Source organism: Acomys russatus, chromosome X, assembly GCF_903995435.1.
Source record: "Acomys russatus chromosome X, mAcoRus1.1, whole genome shotgun sequence".
NCBI lineage: Eukaryota > Metazoa > Chordata > Mammalia > Rodentia > Muridae > Acomys > Acomys russatus.
Window position 1 is genome coordinate 29,878,215 of NC_067169.1, and position 16,255 is coordinate 29,894,469.

At 39.1% G+C, this 16,255-nt stretch overlaps 1 pseudogene; it reads right to left on the minus strand.

Annotated features, from left to right (window-relative positions):
• Positions 1 to 6,221: 6,221 nt before the first annotated feature.
• LOC127185199 (mortality factor 4-like protein 1) overlaps positions 6,222 to 16,255 on the minus strand; it is a 113,566-nt pseudogene continuing 103,532 nt past the window's right edge.

Here is a 16,255-nt window from a genome sequence, read left to right on the forward strand (position 1 = left end):
TATCTAAACGGAGTCTAGCTGATTAATTCTAAATATACACTATTTTTACCATAAAGGTAAAATATAAAGCCATAAAGTTTGTAAAATTGTTGTGCTTTGAGAATTTCATACATGTATAGAATGACCTTTGATCATATCTACTCCCGCTCCCCCAATTCATTTCCTCTTTTTTCTTGTTCTAGTCTTATAGCCTACTGAATCCAAGTACTGCTGGCTGTGTGCACGAATGTGGGGATTGAGCCACCTACTGAAAGGAAAACATTTGAGAGGAGCTTCAGGATTTCAGGCTGAATTCTTAGACTTGGTACCAAAAGTATTATCCATGAGAACAAAAAATGGTAAGGTGGACTTCAGCGAAGGCGAAAACTGGTGTTCCATGAAAGCCCATGTACAAACAGTGAAGAACCAAGCTAGAGTGTGGGAAACATGTTTGTATCACTTGTCTCATATACCCAAAATACCCATTAAGAAGCAGCTGAAAGAAGGTAAGATTTAATTGGGGCTTTGTTTTAAGGCTCACAGTGTCAGGGATTCCATCCGTCATAGTAGGAAAGGGTAGAAGATTTCTGGTCACATTTTTCTATAAGCAGGAAGCAGAGACTAATGTTTGTGCTCAGAAAGAGAGATAAATGCTGTGCCCAGCTAACTTTTCCCTATACGTTATGCAATTGGAGATCTCAGCCCAGAGAATGGGAGATCCTATATCTTGGGCAGGTCTATTCACCTCCATTAATGTCATGTAGAAAACCTTTCATACACATGCTCAGAAGCTTGTTTCTATGGTGATTCTAGATGCTGTCAAGGTGACAATAATAACCAACACAGTATCACGAAGATCTACAGGACCCTCAAGCTCAACAGCAGAACTATGAAGAATTTAATTAGAATATTGGCAAAAAGATTCAAACAAATATCTCACCAAAGAGGATGTATGGCCAACAAATAAGCATGCAAGATCTTGGATATCATCCATTAGAGAAATGCACACCAAAGGTACTTCATAAGAATCTAAAATTATCTGCATACATTTTCTCCAGTTTGAAAACACATTGAGGCTGGTAGTGGAACTCATTGGCATCATTGGCAGGCCATACACTTACCATAGAGGAGGCCCTGACGCAATTCCCAGCACAATAATAGCACACACACACACACACACACACACACACACACACACACACACACACACACACACACACACACACACACACACTTACTCGTTTGAACTCCACTCCTCCTTTTCTCCCCTAGACTCTGTCTGCTTTAACTGACCTGAAGTAAGACCTGAGCAGTGGAAATTTGACATCTCTTCTTGTGGTTTTAATATGCAGCTCAGGTTAAAGCATGATTCTCCCTGGATAAAGTGTATCTCATAATATAGGAATTTATAAAATAGAGCCTGAAGGCAGGTGAGGGGAAATGCTGATCTGGGACTTTCTAAGTGAGGGTGAGCTTCACCTTCAGTACATAAAATAAGAGAATAAATGCAACCTCTTCTGGGGATCCATTATACCTCAACATAATGTCAAGCTGGAGAGAAAGCTGTTTGCATTCACTAGATTTACTCCAGTACTGAAAAAAAATCATTTATAAGAATAGCATTTGAGCAGTTGACCAAGTGGACAAAATTCTTAGTGATGTCTTCTTATATCCTCTTTTCTTTCTCTGTTAGCTTCCTTTTCATCTGCCAGATGACTGGTTCTCAGGTCAGGCTGCATGTTGAACTTTCCTGGAGAGGTTCTGAAATGTCCATAACTGAGCCTCACTTTGAATATTCTCAGGTTACTTGTGTGAATAATAGCATATGATTTTTAAAAGACTTCTCACTCCCAGGGGGAATTCTAGTATGCACCCAAATATGAGAAGCATTGTTTCAGACCACTGGCTCTCAAGCAAAATTACCTGAGGGTGTGTTTTGTTTTGTTTTGTTTTCCAATATCCAATGCAGAATTCCAACAATTTTGACTTTGTTGCCAAGCCATTGGAAATTTTAAATGCCCCTAAATGGTGGAGGACACAATGGATAGTTATAGGAGTGGGTACTTTGATATTCTGTATTTTAAAGGCACATTTGTATTTCATACTGTACAAATGAGTCTGCATACAGATGTTACTAAGAATGTGACATGTACACATTACTAATGATTTGTTTGTTCTGTGTTGACTACTCTCCAGCCCAGATGCTCATGGAGTAGACCAAAATGCTAACATGAACACTTTAACAGTTAGAAATAGACAAGTTGAGGGTGAGTAGGGTCTCTGATCTCTCCAATTTCCCTGACTATTCTAATATTTACATGGCCAAGAAACCTTTTTACTTTATCCTATTTCCAATGCACATCACAATACTTTATTTTCCTTAAAAATGGAATTGTCTTTCCTAACATGGCAGGACCCCACAACTGTCATGTAATTATCCTTGTAATAATTCTCTGTCCTATCTTTTTCCTTTCGCACAATAAAATGTCCTGGAAATCTTTTAAATATATTATTGTTACTTCTTTCCCACCTCCATTTAGACTGATGTCATGGTCTGGGGTGCAACCTAGGTGTAAGTATGGAAGAATGTTTCTTTCTCCTTCACTGAGGTCCATTATTTGAGATATGAAGACAAACTGGCAATAGACAGATTCACAGGAGAAAAGGCATATGTGTAAGTTTTATGTGCAGGGAGACATCACAAGAAAGTCAGTATCTAATAACTGAGATTCAGAAATATATGTTTCCTTTTTTAAAAATATTCATTTTATTTTTAAGTGTGTGTGTGTGGGGGGGGTAATCTACATGTGAGCACAAGTGTCAGAAAGCCCTCGGAAATCTGCACTGTCAAATACCCCAAAACTGGAGTTACATATAGTTATTTGTAAGCCTCCTGATATAGGTGCTGGAAACCAAACTTGGGTCCTCTGCCAGAGTAATGTGTGGTCTTAACTACTGTGCTATCTCTACAGTTCCCATATTTCCTGTTTATAGGGAAGTGGATGATGTAGGCAATTTTGAGGAAGTGTGAATGATTTTGAGAGAGATAAATGGGCCCACAGACCAGACAATAGTCTGGAACAAACTGCCTGGACTCTGCGTGTTCTTTGGAATCTAGGTCTTGGGTCTTTCTTCCTGTGACATGCTTTGGTTTTACCAGTTGACGAGAACATCAGAAAAAGCTTTCTCATAGTTTGAGAATATCATTTCCTGATCACCGGGGTTTCTTTTTATTACATTACTTATGTTAAGTGTGTGTGTGTGTGTGTGTGTGTGTGTGTGTGTGTGTGTGTGTAGAATTGTAAGCTTTGTCACAGGTGAAAACAGTCTTGGTGGGCTTTGCTCTTGGACACACCACAGGTACTCGGGATACTCACTGAGATTAAGCTTGAGATAGACTGGGTGGAGCCATCCTGGGCCTGGAATTCAGGAAGTGGACCTGGGGACTCCACCTGGACTATTGTGTTTCTAATTGACCCTCAATGGGAGAGGAAGACCATCCCTGGCATGTGACAGACAGGCAAGCAGAGGGGACAGAGAGAGGAGGGTCAGGGTCAGACCAGGCTTGAGTGCATGCACATGGATTGGCAAGAGGATCAGTGAACAGGCCGGACCAGTGTGCAGGCCAGAGACACCAAGGGACCCATCCCGTGGAACGGACACCGGAAGGTTCACTCTTTTTTCCTTTTAACCTCTTTTCCCTCTTGTGTAAGCTAGTTGGGTTGTATAAAAAAGTTTAATTGTTAAGAAACAGATCCAACAGTGTGTGTGTGTGTGTTTGTGTGTGTGTGTTTGTGTGTGTGTGTGTTTGTGTGTGTGTGTACGGTGGGACATATCATGTACATGGAGGTCAGAGATCACCCTGTGAGACTCAATTCTCTCCCTCCACCATGTGGCATCTTAGAAATCAAACTGAGGTCATCAATCTTGGTGACTGGTGCACTGAGATTTTTTAAAAAAGAGTCTTTAGTGATTCTAATATTTACCTAAGTTTGAAAGCACTGGCTAAAGTGATATTTTCAGTGATATAAAACTGACACAGGGTCCCCTACTCATATGTAGTGGATAGGAAGCACAGTCTCCTTGTGGGTCCCAAAATATGGGGAGTAGGGGCTACATCTGACATGTACTCTGTTGCCCTTGCCAGACCACAGAGGAAGAGGATACAGGCAGTCCTGATGAGACTTGATAGGCGGAGGTCAGATGATAGAATAAGAGGCCTCCTCCTGTCTGAGGACTAGGGTAAAGGGGCAGGGGTTGAGGGAGGGAGAGTGGGACCAGGAGGAGATGAGGGAGGGAGTTACAATCAGAATTTAAAGTGAATAAATTAAAAACATTTTTAAATAAAAAAACTGAGCTAGGTACATGAAAATGTTAGCACAATAAAGAATAAGTTTATAAAATATGTGCAACATACAAGTGAGGTGCTTGCTACATCCAGCATCATTGCTGGAAAAACCAGACCCCAAGTTCAAAGCCGTTCCTCCTTACACTTGTGAGCCTCTTGTGCTTCAGAAGCTCTTGTGTGAACTAAGCAGAGTTCATAGGCATGCCAAGTCTCCAGACATGCTGAAGGGAGAGAACCGCTCTTCTGCAAAACAGAGACTCTCAACTCATCAACTTGCTCCCACCTGGTGGGCCAACATCAAATGCAAATTAGAGATAAACTAATTTAAGCACTAACTGCCTTTACCTCATCTCCCAAGGAGGCTGGTGTTTGTGATCACACCTCCAAAGCGATGTGCCACCTGCAGACTGTCATTTTAATCTGTCGTGCATAATTACACAGCTTTGTTTTGAAGAATTTTTTTCTGTCTACATTCACTTCCAGATTCTATAATACTGGAAGATATCCTCCCAAGTGAAAACATCCTCTCCACCCCCATTCAGAAGACACTTTCCAGAAGAGGATCTGAGAGGAGTCAGCACCTCTGGCAGCAGTCTTTAGGGAGATTTTGAAGAGAAAAGACATTTAAATGAATCATATGAGAGAGAATTCCATGCTTTGCACTATGACCAAAAGTCTCATCTCTTGCCAACAGGAACAGATGCCAAAATATGAGTCACACTAGCAAGGGGAGTGGAATGTTAATGACATAGAACAGCATTCAACAGAGCTCCTCTGAACTGTGGCTAAAAATTCAGGCAAACAAGTGTGTTGAAAGCTTGTTGCCCCCGATTCTCTTGAGCCAAGCATTCTGGAAACAAACATTTAAACATTTAGGAGATTCAGTAATGGGTTTGTCCAACTGAGCCTATTGGAAAGTCTCTCCACAAGCAGATGAAGATGGGTAGTTGGAGCATAAATGTGGGTTAGGATGAATGTTGGAATGTCTAAAGTTCCCAGTGGATTTGTATGGTTCTTTTCCTCTGTGAGGAATGGAATGGCATGGGGCAAAGAAGTGACTACCATGGAGCAGCATGCTGGTTTGTCTTCAGAGCTCTGGTAATTCTGCCTGTAAAGCTGTATAACCAGGTTCATGGCCACAGGCAGAAGTGAAAATCACTTGCATTGCATTACGTGTACTGGCTTCTCCTGATCATTTGGATCTTGGATTCTAGAAAAATTAAAAATCTATACAACAGCCCATTGAAATACACTCCACTGTTTCTGGTTCTAAAAGTCCAGAGGGGTCAGGGAAGGGGGCTGGAGAATTTGGATCTCCAAAACTTCTCAGAACATATGGGAGCAGATGGTTCAGGGATTGGTCTCAGAGAGTCACTGGTGAGAGAATACCTTCTAAATTGTCCTGTTAATTTATGGGTACCTCATATTTATCCATAGGAAAATTCCCACATAATGTTGGAGTCTTGTTCCCAGGTAAGGTTGTTTTCAGTAGTTATTTGAGTGTCTAGCATGTAAAGTTAGCATGGTATTTGAAGTCACATGAAAGGTGCTTGCTACCTTTGGATTGTCTTATATGACTTGTGTGACAGGAACTTTCGGTTACATACACAAAACAGCAGCTAAATGAAAAGCAGGACAACAACACAAAGAAAAATCAGAGGCACAAAAGGAAATGTCAAATTGAAAATACAGAGAGCAGAACAGGTCAGTGGAGAGACTGGAAAAATAGGGCACTCTCCTTTGTGGATGAGAGCCTCATGTTTTAGATGGAAGACAAGACCAGCCTTGAGAAAAAAAAAACAAGATGGTTTTGTTCATTTATGTACTAATTTCATGATTGTTAATGTCCACAGAGTGCAGAGTCTGTGCTGAGTTGCACATCTGAAGGCATTTCCTAGATGGGAGGCTTGTGATGCTTGTGTGCCAGTGGAGGTGAAATACAGCTTATCTGAATATTTAAGTTTGGAAGCGGCCTGGTATACACTGTGCAGCCAGTATTGGTCCCACATAGATGTTGATTCTCCTTAGATGCTGGAGGATGAATTTCAAGCCCTCTCAGGTTCGTTTTAAAGCAAATCTAGAAAAAAATTAGAGTTTCATGAAAAACTATGTATAGTTTACTCTGAACTATTATCCCATTTGTAGTCCATAAAAGATACTTCACAATTTTGAAAGCTGATAGTCATAAGCAGCAGTAGTCTTTAAAGTTTTTCCTTTAGATTTATTTTATTTTGTGTATCTGAGTGTTTTGTGCACATGCATGAATGTATGTCATGTGTGTTCATGGTACCCTCAGACCAGATGAGGGGGTTGAAATCACTGGAGCTGGAATTAGGGGTGGTTGTGAGCCACCATGTGGATGTTGGTGCTGTTAAGCACTGAGAAATCTCCCTGCCTCCAGCAAAACAATTTTCTTTTCTTTTCTTTTCTTTTTTTAATTTATTCTTGTTACATCTCAATGTTTATCCCATCCCTTGTATCCTCCCATTCCTCCCCCCCCCATTTTCTATAGACCCCTAAATTGTCTTCCACGGAGGTTCATTCACTTGCTTCCCCCATTGAAGATATAGTTGGTTTTGTTTCTGCACTACCATAAGACAATTCTGATGTTATCCATCTGAGTTAATGGAGATGCCACAGGGTAAAGGTACTCTCTCAACAAAAATGGCCTTAACTACAAAGGTCACATACAAATGTGACGCTCTCCAGCCCTCATGCAATTCTCATGAACTACTGTTAATTACTATCCATATAAAGTGAACTTACAGATAACTTATGCTACAAACCCTGACTCTTCATTTGGCCATGCAAATGTCTAATGGGTAACTAAAATTAAGATCAAAATTCTACAGTTCTGCCTCTATTTTGCTCCTGCCTCCTTTGCTCTGAGTCATTTCCCTTGACTTTCAGCGACAACAGATATGATAGCAGAATATCTTGTGACAAGAGTAGGACCTACCCCACAGGCAGCAATGCTTTTCTGATCACAAGGGATGAGAACACAACTGAAAATTCCAAAGACAGAGATCAGGCAAACCGCAGTTTGACCAAGATGAACTATACATACTTTTGCCCAGTCCCATGTGTTTCCTCCCTATGATGTCTATGACATCAGTACCTCTAAACACAGGGTGAAGGCCATCTGTCCTCTTGTCTTCCTGGTATTATAACTATACTAACTGAAGTTCCTTTCCTGTTTTTAAACACTGACATTTTCATTTTTTCATTTGGTTGAGTGATTGGACCTGATTTATCGGGGCCTTAGGGTCAGGCCTCTGGTAATAGGCCTGCACTTTTAAGGGTCAGCTCCTTTATGTGCAGGAAATGTTGCTCTCTTTAAAAGAACATGAATATGACTTCAAAGTTATTTTTTGTTGCTCTTTCCAAAGGACTTCAGAAAACTAGCAAGAGCAACTGGCTAACATTGCCACACCACACTGACCCGTTCTTTTAAAATTATAATAGTAAATTATTTACCCAGATGTGTGAACATGCTCAGGAATGTGTCCCTCCTACATGTAATGTTGTACTTCCTATTTAAATAGAAATAACTTTCCCAGTGAATGCTCTTTTATTTCTTTCGTTCAGAGGACAATGCTGATTTGAGAATGCCTCCAGTGCACTCCTTAGTAACTACAAGTAAGCAATCTCTCCTCACTATTCTCATTCTCTGTCTATGGTTATTGGCTTTGCATTCATCAGGAGGTGAACTTATTGCATTCGCTTACATTACAACTTCAGGAATTTCTATTATTTTCTCAGATTTGATAATGCACTGGAATGACTCCTAGAAGCACAAACGTCATAAAAGCATTAGACTTATGATTATTACAAGTCAAACGAATGGGTGCATAGGGAGAAATATACAACTCCAATGACTTTTCCCCCTGGATGAGGGCATGTCACTCTTCCAGGAAGCCCACAAGCTTACCACCAAGAAGCTTATCCTGGTGTCCAGAGTTTTTACTAAGATTATGTTGTATAGGGGTGATTGACTAATCTTTGGCTGTGTGACTGAACTTCAATACCCAGCTTCCTTTTCCTCCACAGAGATCAGGAAAGCAGCACCCGGTGCAAAGCTACAATTATTCATTAGAAATGATTGTTTTTTCTAGCATGTTTAATGTCCATCCTGAAACATCACGTTAACATGAACCCAAGTGTACTTATGGGACTAGAATAAATAGAAGAGACACTGAAAGCACTCTGGAAATTCCAAAGATTCTTAAATAGTCTCTTCCAAGAGCTAGTGAAAAAAAATACATACCAAATTACTAGACATTGGTTCCTATTTACTTTTGATTTTTATATTCTTTTTTTTTTTTTTTTTTTTTTTTTTTTGTGAGGCTGGAATTCATGTAGCCCAGGCTGCCCTCAAACACATTATTACACAGAGGCATAAAACATGTTAGATGTTAGTCCCCCAATACTTCCCTTTAGCAAATTGATTTTGATAATTTGCATGACACAGGAGCAACTGCAAAAAGGTGCTCTTTTATAAAAGAAGTTTCTATCCCATTAATATGTTCAATTAACATGTGCTAATAAAAATAAATTTCCATCTATTAAACAAATTTACATTAATAAAGATATCCGTTTCAAAAACAGAAATGCTAACTCACCTTTATCACTTGAAAAATACTCATCTACATAACAAACTATTACAATTTAAATATGGCATGTCTCCCATAGGCACATGTCTTGAATGGCTGATCTCTAGCTGATACAATTAATTTGGGAGATTCTGGAAACTTCAGGAGGTAGAGCCTGGGAGTAACTTTGGGAGATACCTTGTCATTATATTCCGTGTACACACACACACACACACACACACACACACACAGGGCTGGGGGCCATAGACAAAGAGACAGGTCAGACAGGCATGGGATATATTTGCTGTGTGATGTGTAGTGTGTGTTCTGAGAGTTAGTATCATTGATTAAGATTGGCATAAAAGAATCTTATTTGCCCAGGGCTATCAAATAAAGTGAAATTACTTAGCAAATTGCTACCATTAAAACTCCTGTGCCTTGTGAATTTATTGTTTGTCAATAAATACAGGCATTGTCGAAAGGCAAAAACATGTTTATGTTTACTGTTTGTTTCTGACACAGCATGCTCATGACACAAAGTCACAGAGAAAGTAAGTGGCAGAATTTGGGCCATTTTTCACCTTGATATGAACTCTTAACCTTCTGTGTCTTCCACAGACAGACCATTGGATAATATACGAAGCTGTGCGGTTGCTGACCAAAATTTGATGGAGATTCCAGTATACTGGAAGTGCCAGGATCATAGTTACTTGCTGAAGAAATGCTGTGATAGTAAACAGAGCCCACCCAAGAGGGAACATATGGCCTGCAAATGGCGATGCTGTCAGGGGAGAGCTGCCCAAGCCTGTTGGAGCACCCATCACACCATGTATGCCTCACATCCGAAACATGGCAATATGGCATTTAGGAGTTTCTGTGCAGATTTTCAGTCTTGTTTTGGTCCTATTCCAACTTTATATGCCCTCATTATTCCCTTTTGGAACATAAACACTTTCTTTGGCATCATGTGTTAGAAGTATGTAACTTAAAGTTTTCTATTTTTTATAGGGATTCATACTTCAAACTTTGCTTTATTTCTCATAGGCTATCTTGAACTTGACTTCTATTCCTTATATTTATTTATGTATATTTAATGTGTGCCTATATGTACACACACATGATAAGGAAGGGCATGAGAGTACCACAGTGCGCTTGTGAAGGTCAGAGAACAATTTACATGAGTCAATTATCTCCTTCTACCATGTGGGTCAAGGATTGAAACCAGGTTATCAGGCTTGGTGGCACATGCAGTGCCTTTACCTGACAGGCCATATCTCTTGCCTGAACTAGAAAATTTTAACAATGGTGGAAATGTTGACTTAAGAGACTCTCAGAGATGGGCTAAGTGCATTTGTCATCATGAACTAGCCATATGCCTTTGGGCACATGGATCCTAAAGTTTTGATTTAAATATGTAATGTCTTCACAGGGACATGTGTTTCCAGTTGATGGCACAATTTGGGGGAGTTTGGGAAACATTAGGAAGTGGTACTAGAAGGATAAAGTAAGTCACTTGGGGTGAGTCCTTAGAGATATCTTGTCCCTGGCTCTTCTAGCCTACTGTTTCATACTTATTCAGTGGCAGAAAATGAAAAGTACTACTACTATTGCTACTGCTAGTAAAACTACTACTACTACTAATAATAATAATAATAATAATAATACTGTAAAAACTACTCTACCCTATGCTCTTGCTACCATGATGTTTTGCCTAAGCTCATGGATCCAAGGAAATGTGCATTGGACTCCCTGAAACCATGGGCCAAAGTAAACCTTTCCCCCCTTTCAATTACTATGTCATGGATTCTGTCACAGTGATACAATGTCTGGCTAATACATAAGAAAACCACCTATTTCCATATACTCACCAAACATTTCCTCTCAGCCGTCTAGAATTTGTCATTTTCAACCTCTAGAAGACTCAAGCCCCATTTCTTTCTGTAACTCAAAATACTTTATGAAATTCAGTCCTGTTACTTTGTGTGGGAATTGAGCTGAGGACCTCACACATGTCAGCAGTGGAATCTCCCCGTGGCCTATACTCCCAGCCCTGGTCTTATTTCATGACTCTCATATTTGTACTGGATTTTCATGAAAATAGATGTAATTAAAATTTTTTTCTTGTTAATCTATCTTATGTAAATTTTCATTCATAGACCAGCCAAAGAACATGGAAAAACAGCGGAAAAGGATTTTCTCATTTCCCTATTTTTATTTGTAGCAGAAAGAGTGTTAGAAATTAGCTTGGTGTATTTTTCCATCTTTGGGTAAAAACTCAGAGTTTTGATGTAATAAATGAAGTGCCCATCCGTGGGCATTGCAGTTCTGTAGAGATGACCTAGGATGGGATTTCCACTTCCAGAATCAAAAGCTAATGTATCTTCTAGAACCCCCATGCATCTTGCGTGGTCAGGCCCATTGTTGCTCCCCCTGCTCATTCCTGAGCATACTTGGCTCCCTGAAGAGCAAATCACCAATGTGCTTATCTTGGTTCCAGTTAGCGAGCCTCTGTTCTTCCTGACAGACTCTTCCATTTCCCTCTTTGCATCTGCAGTATGTACGACTAGTCCACTGAGAGCTGGGATGTGCTTAATAAAACACTTCATGGAAGAAACCGAAGAATGTTTAAACTTTCTCTCGGAAGGCTCAATAACAGAGTCTGCTGAAACAACAGGGAGAAAAGGCACACAAATGTATTTAACTTTAATATGCATAGGGAAAATCACAGAATGATTACTCAGTAGCCCAATGATGTGTTCATGCTTCTTCCTAGTGAAGAGGGATGTGGGAGAATGTAATCTGGGAGTGAAGTAGATGATCTGAGGGAGAAGAATGAACCCAGGAGACAAGAGTGGCTTTGTAAATGACTCCCCTTCTAATTTAGAAGAGCCTACAGAGGCAGACATTACCTTGAAGTACATCAGTCCACTTTCTCCTGACCTATAGGGTTTCTCTAGGAATTCTTTTGTATTCTCTTTCATAAGGTAACTCCAAAATTTTTCTCTTACGCCTTTCAATATTCTGTCTTTGTTTTATACTTTTGGCATTTTAATTATAATGGGTACAGAAAGGTTTTGTCCCTGCATATTTATTCGTGGTTCTAAATACTATACTGGGATGTCTATACCATTCCCTACATTGTCAGAAGATTCTGCTATATTTTCAGCAAGCAGTTTTCTGAATTTTTGTACCTTATTCAAGATTTAAAATTCATACTTTTGGTCTTTCAATAATGTAATAGGGGTCTTTAATGTTGTGGCCATTAGTTTCATTTTTTCTTTTAAAAATTTTTATTGATGTTTTATCTGTATGTCTATGTTAGGCTGTTGGATCCTGGAGTTACAGACAGTTGTGAGATGCTAGGTGGGTTCTGCGAATTGAGCCTGGGTCCTCAGGAAAAGCAGTCAGTCACTGCTCTTAACTGCTGAGCCATTTCTCCAGCTCAGTTTCTTTCTTTCTTTCTTTTTTATTACTGTCTAAATGTAATACTTCCTCAATCCTATCATCAAAACCTGATATTCTTTCTTTATTTTCTTTTCTGACATTATTTTATTTGATCTAGTATATTCTATATCAGCATTTAATCTGCTTCTTTTGGAAAATTCATGTTATCTTGCTTTTTAAATTTTTGCACTTTTCTGTTTTAAAAAGTAATTAAATTTGTTCTTTGACAATTTCACACATATACACAGTGCATACTGATTACTCCCATCCCATTCTTTCTTAATTTCCTCCCACTTTTATCTACACTGTCTTCCCACAAGTGTCTTTATCACATGCCTGTTTATTTTGTTTTGTGATCCATTGAATTTAACCAGGGCTATCTGTGATCATGGATTTAGAGGTATCCATTGGAGCCTGTGGGCTAACCTGTGCATGGAAATTGATGACAATGACTCTCCCTCTCCAAGAATCTGTCAGTAGCCTAAAGTTCAGAAGTGAGTGGGGCCTTTTAAGCCCCTCCCTAATTCATGACTGATTATTAGCAGAGCCAGCCTTGTGCAAGGTCTTTGAAAGGAACCATAGCTACTGAAAGTTCATGATTTTGCAATGGTTGTGTCATGCTCAGACGGCAAATTTCACAGTCTTCTTATACTCCACCTCTTACATTCTTACCTCTCACCTTCATGCAGTGTTCCCTTAGAGAAGGTGATATAAATATCTTATTTAGGGATCGGGCCTTTATTTGTCACTTATCCTCAGCACTTTGGGCAGCCAGAAGTCTCTGCATTCACTTCCATTCACAACAAAAGAGACTTCTTTGATATGGTTAAAAGTAGCTTTCCCCTATGGATATAAACATAGATATTTAGAAGAAACTTTGACATATCAATCTACTAAAATATCAGTATTAAATTTCCCCCTTGGGCCTTTAGGCTCTCAAAACATCAATTATTGATGAGGCTTACTATACTAGACATGGATTTGATATAGTGGAGTTTATCTCAAATCATATTAAAGAGTTCTTGGTTTCCACCAAAACAACTGTGTCACTATTACATAAATGGAAGCATCTTGTCTGGCTGGTTTATTTTGTAGTTTATAGGATACCCAGATGGGTAAGACCATTAATGCCCCCTCCCTTCAGATACCTACATCGTATCTTCCAGTACTTTGAGTGTTATTCACTGATGAGGAAATTTCTGACTCAGTTCTTCTAGCTTGCTTTATATCTTGTAATTGAAGTCTGGGGCACCTTTAGCAATAGGGTCATATCATCTAGTTATGGTGGGCAACAATGAGTAAGGGCAAGATCCTATATTGTTTATGGGGCCTCTGGGACCTCCCCGACCAACAGTTCATAAGGAGTTATCCAAAATCTAGCCCTGGAAACTTTGTTTTGCAATCTAGTAAGCAGCATTCCATCATGGTTTCTGCTTTAGTTCCTGCCTCCGGGTTTCTGTCTTGTCTTCCCTCAGTGATAGATTGTAAGAGTCTCCCGGTTGTTCTTGGTCATGGTGTTTAGGAAAGCAATAGAAACCCAAGACAGTAACCCTGCTTTGTAGATATACTATTTCAGTTATCCCTCATCTTCATTGTTTCATTTTGATACTCCCAAATTTCTTCTTTGTTTAGTATTTTATGTTCCAAGTTTTCTTCCCCTCTACTTTTATTTTTCCTATCATCTACTCTACATCTTGACCAATGTTTCCATGATATGTTCCTGCATTAACAATAACAAAAATAAACTAAATGTATAAATAGAGTAAATAAAAATTAAAGCACAACCTACATCATCATCATCATAATCATAATAGAAAAGAAAGGAACAAAACAATAAAGGATAATCAATTGAGTCTTGGTATGGTGAATCATGCCAATAATTCTGGCACTTGGGAAGATGAGGTAGTAGGATTGTTGTGAATTTCAGGGCAGGTTGGCCTACATAGACAGTTCCATGATAGCCTGGGTAATGAGGGTGGGCTGGGTTGGGGTGGAGGCTTTCTACAAAACAACCAATCACACAAAGCCACAAAGCAATACATAAAATAAACTAAGCATATAAAAAAACCAATGAAGTAAAAACACTAGTGAATAAGGAGCATGGTGGGGAAATGGAAAGCATAAATAGTACAGGAGCAACAGAGTTATGAGGTTAAAAACAGGAGGAAACAAAAAATGAAAGAGAGATTCTATCTTTGTCTTAGCCTTATAATTTTGAAGTTTTCCAGGTAGGTCATTTTGTAACTGCTTTCCTTTATTTCTTCTCCTCTTGTGCTCCCTTGGTACAGTCCTTGGACCACTTCTGGTTAAGTGCTATGAGTGGATGTTTGTTCACATAATTTCTTTAACGTTTTACTATGCCTTGTGTTATCTTTTAAGGGGGTCATAATACAATTTATGTGGCTGAAAATTTTCTCTCCTTTTTAAAAAAGGTACATGTGCAATGTCTAGGCAGGTTTTGCAAGCCTTTAATGGTCAAAGACAGGTGGGTTAATCTGCTATATATTATTATTTAATTTTGGTATGGTTTTTCTTTAAAAGAAAAAACAGTCCCATTTAAGTTAGTAGTAGGGTTTGAACCCAGGTCATTTTTAATATATTTTATTAATTTATTCATATTACATCTCAATGGTTATCCCATCCCTTGTATCATCCCATTCCTCCCTCCCTCCCATTTTCCCCCTACTCCCCTCCCTTATGACTGTGACTGAGGGGGACCTCCTCCCCCTGTATATGCTCATAGGAACCCAGGTCATTTTACATGCTAGGCAAGTACTCCACTCAGCTACAATCTGAGCCTTCAATTTCAAATATTATCATATTCCATTACCATGTTCATTTTTTATTTCATGAATGCTATTGGTAGAATGTATTGGGGATATTGCATTTTCTGAATGAAAAAACCTTATGATGTATAAATTTAATATAGTAATGTAAATTCAGCATAGTTATTTTCTCACTTCTAATTCAGTCACATTTAATAGATTGCCTCTTTTCCCCTTTTATTGAAAATAGTTTTTTTTCTTACATACTATGTCCTGATTACAGTTTCCCCTCCCTCTACTCCAGTTCCTCCATTCCTACTCTCCCATCTGAATCCACTCCCTTTATGTCTCTCATTAAAAAAACAAATAGGCTTCTAAGGTAATATAATATGATATGATATGATATGATAAGATAACACAAAAACTAATACACTGGAATTTGACAAAACAAATAGAAGGAAAAGAGTCCAATAGAAGGCTCAAGAAACAAAGACTCACTCCTTCAGAGACACAGGGATTCCATCAAAACAGTAAACTGGAAGTGGTAATATATACACAGAGAGCCTGGTGCAGATTTGCGTAGACCCTATGCTTACTGCTTCAGTCTTTGAGTTCATATGCACTTGGCTCACTCAACTTAGAGGCTCTTGTTCTCCTGGTGTCCTCCATCCCCTCTGGCTCTTACATTCTTTTTTTTTTTTAAGAATCTGTAGGGATTTTTTAAAAAGTTTTATTTATTTATTGTGTAAACAATGCTCTCCCAAGATGTGTGTCTATACGCCAAAAGAGGGCACTAGATCTCATTATAGATGGTTGTGAGGCACCATGTGGTTGCTGGGAATTGAATTCAGGACCTTTGGAAGAGCAGCCAGTACTCTTAACCTCTGAGCCATCTCTCCACCTCAGCTCTTACATTCTTTCTTCTTCCTCTCCTGTGGAGTTCTCTGAGCTCTGAGGGTTGTGAGGTTTAATAAAGAGAGCACATTTAGGGATGGATGAGTGTTCCAAGGTCTCTCACTCCACTGTACTGTCTGGCTGTGGGTTTCTGTATTTGCTCCTACCTGCTATAGCAGAAAGCTTCTTTGATGTTGAGATTGACTGTGTCTTATGAAATATTTACCCAATAT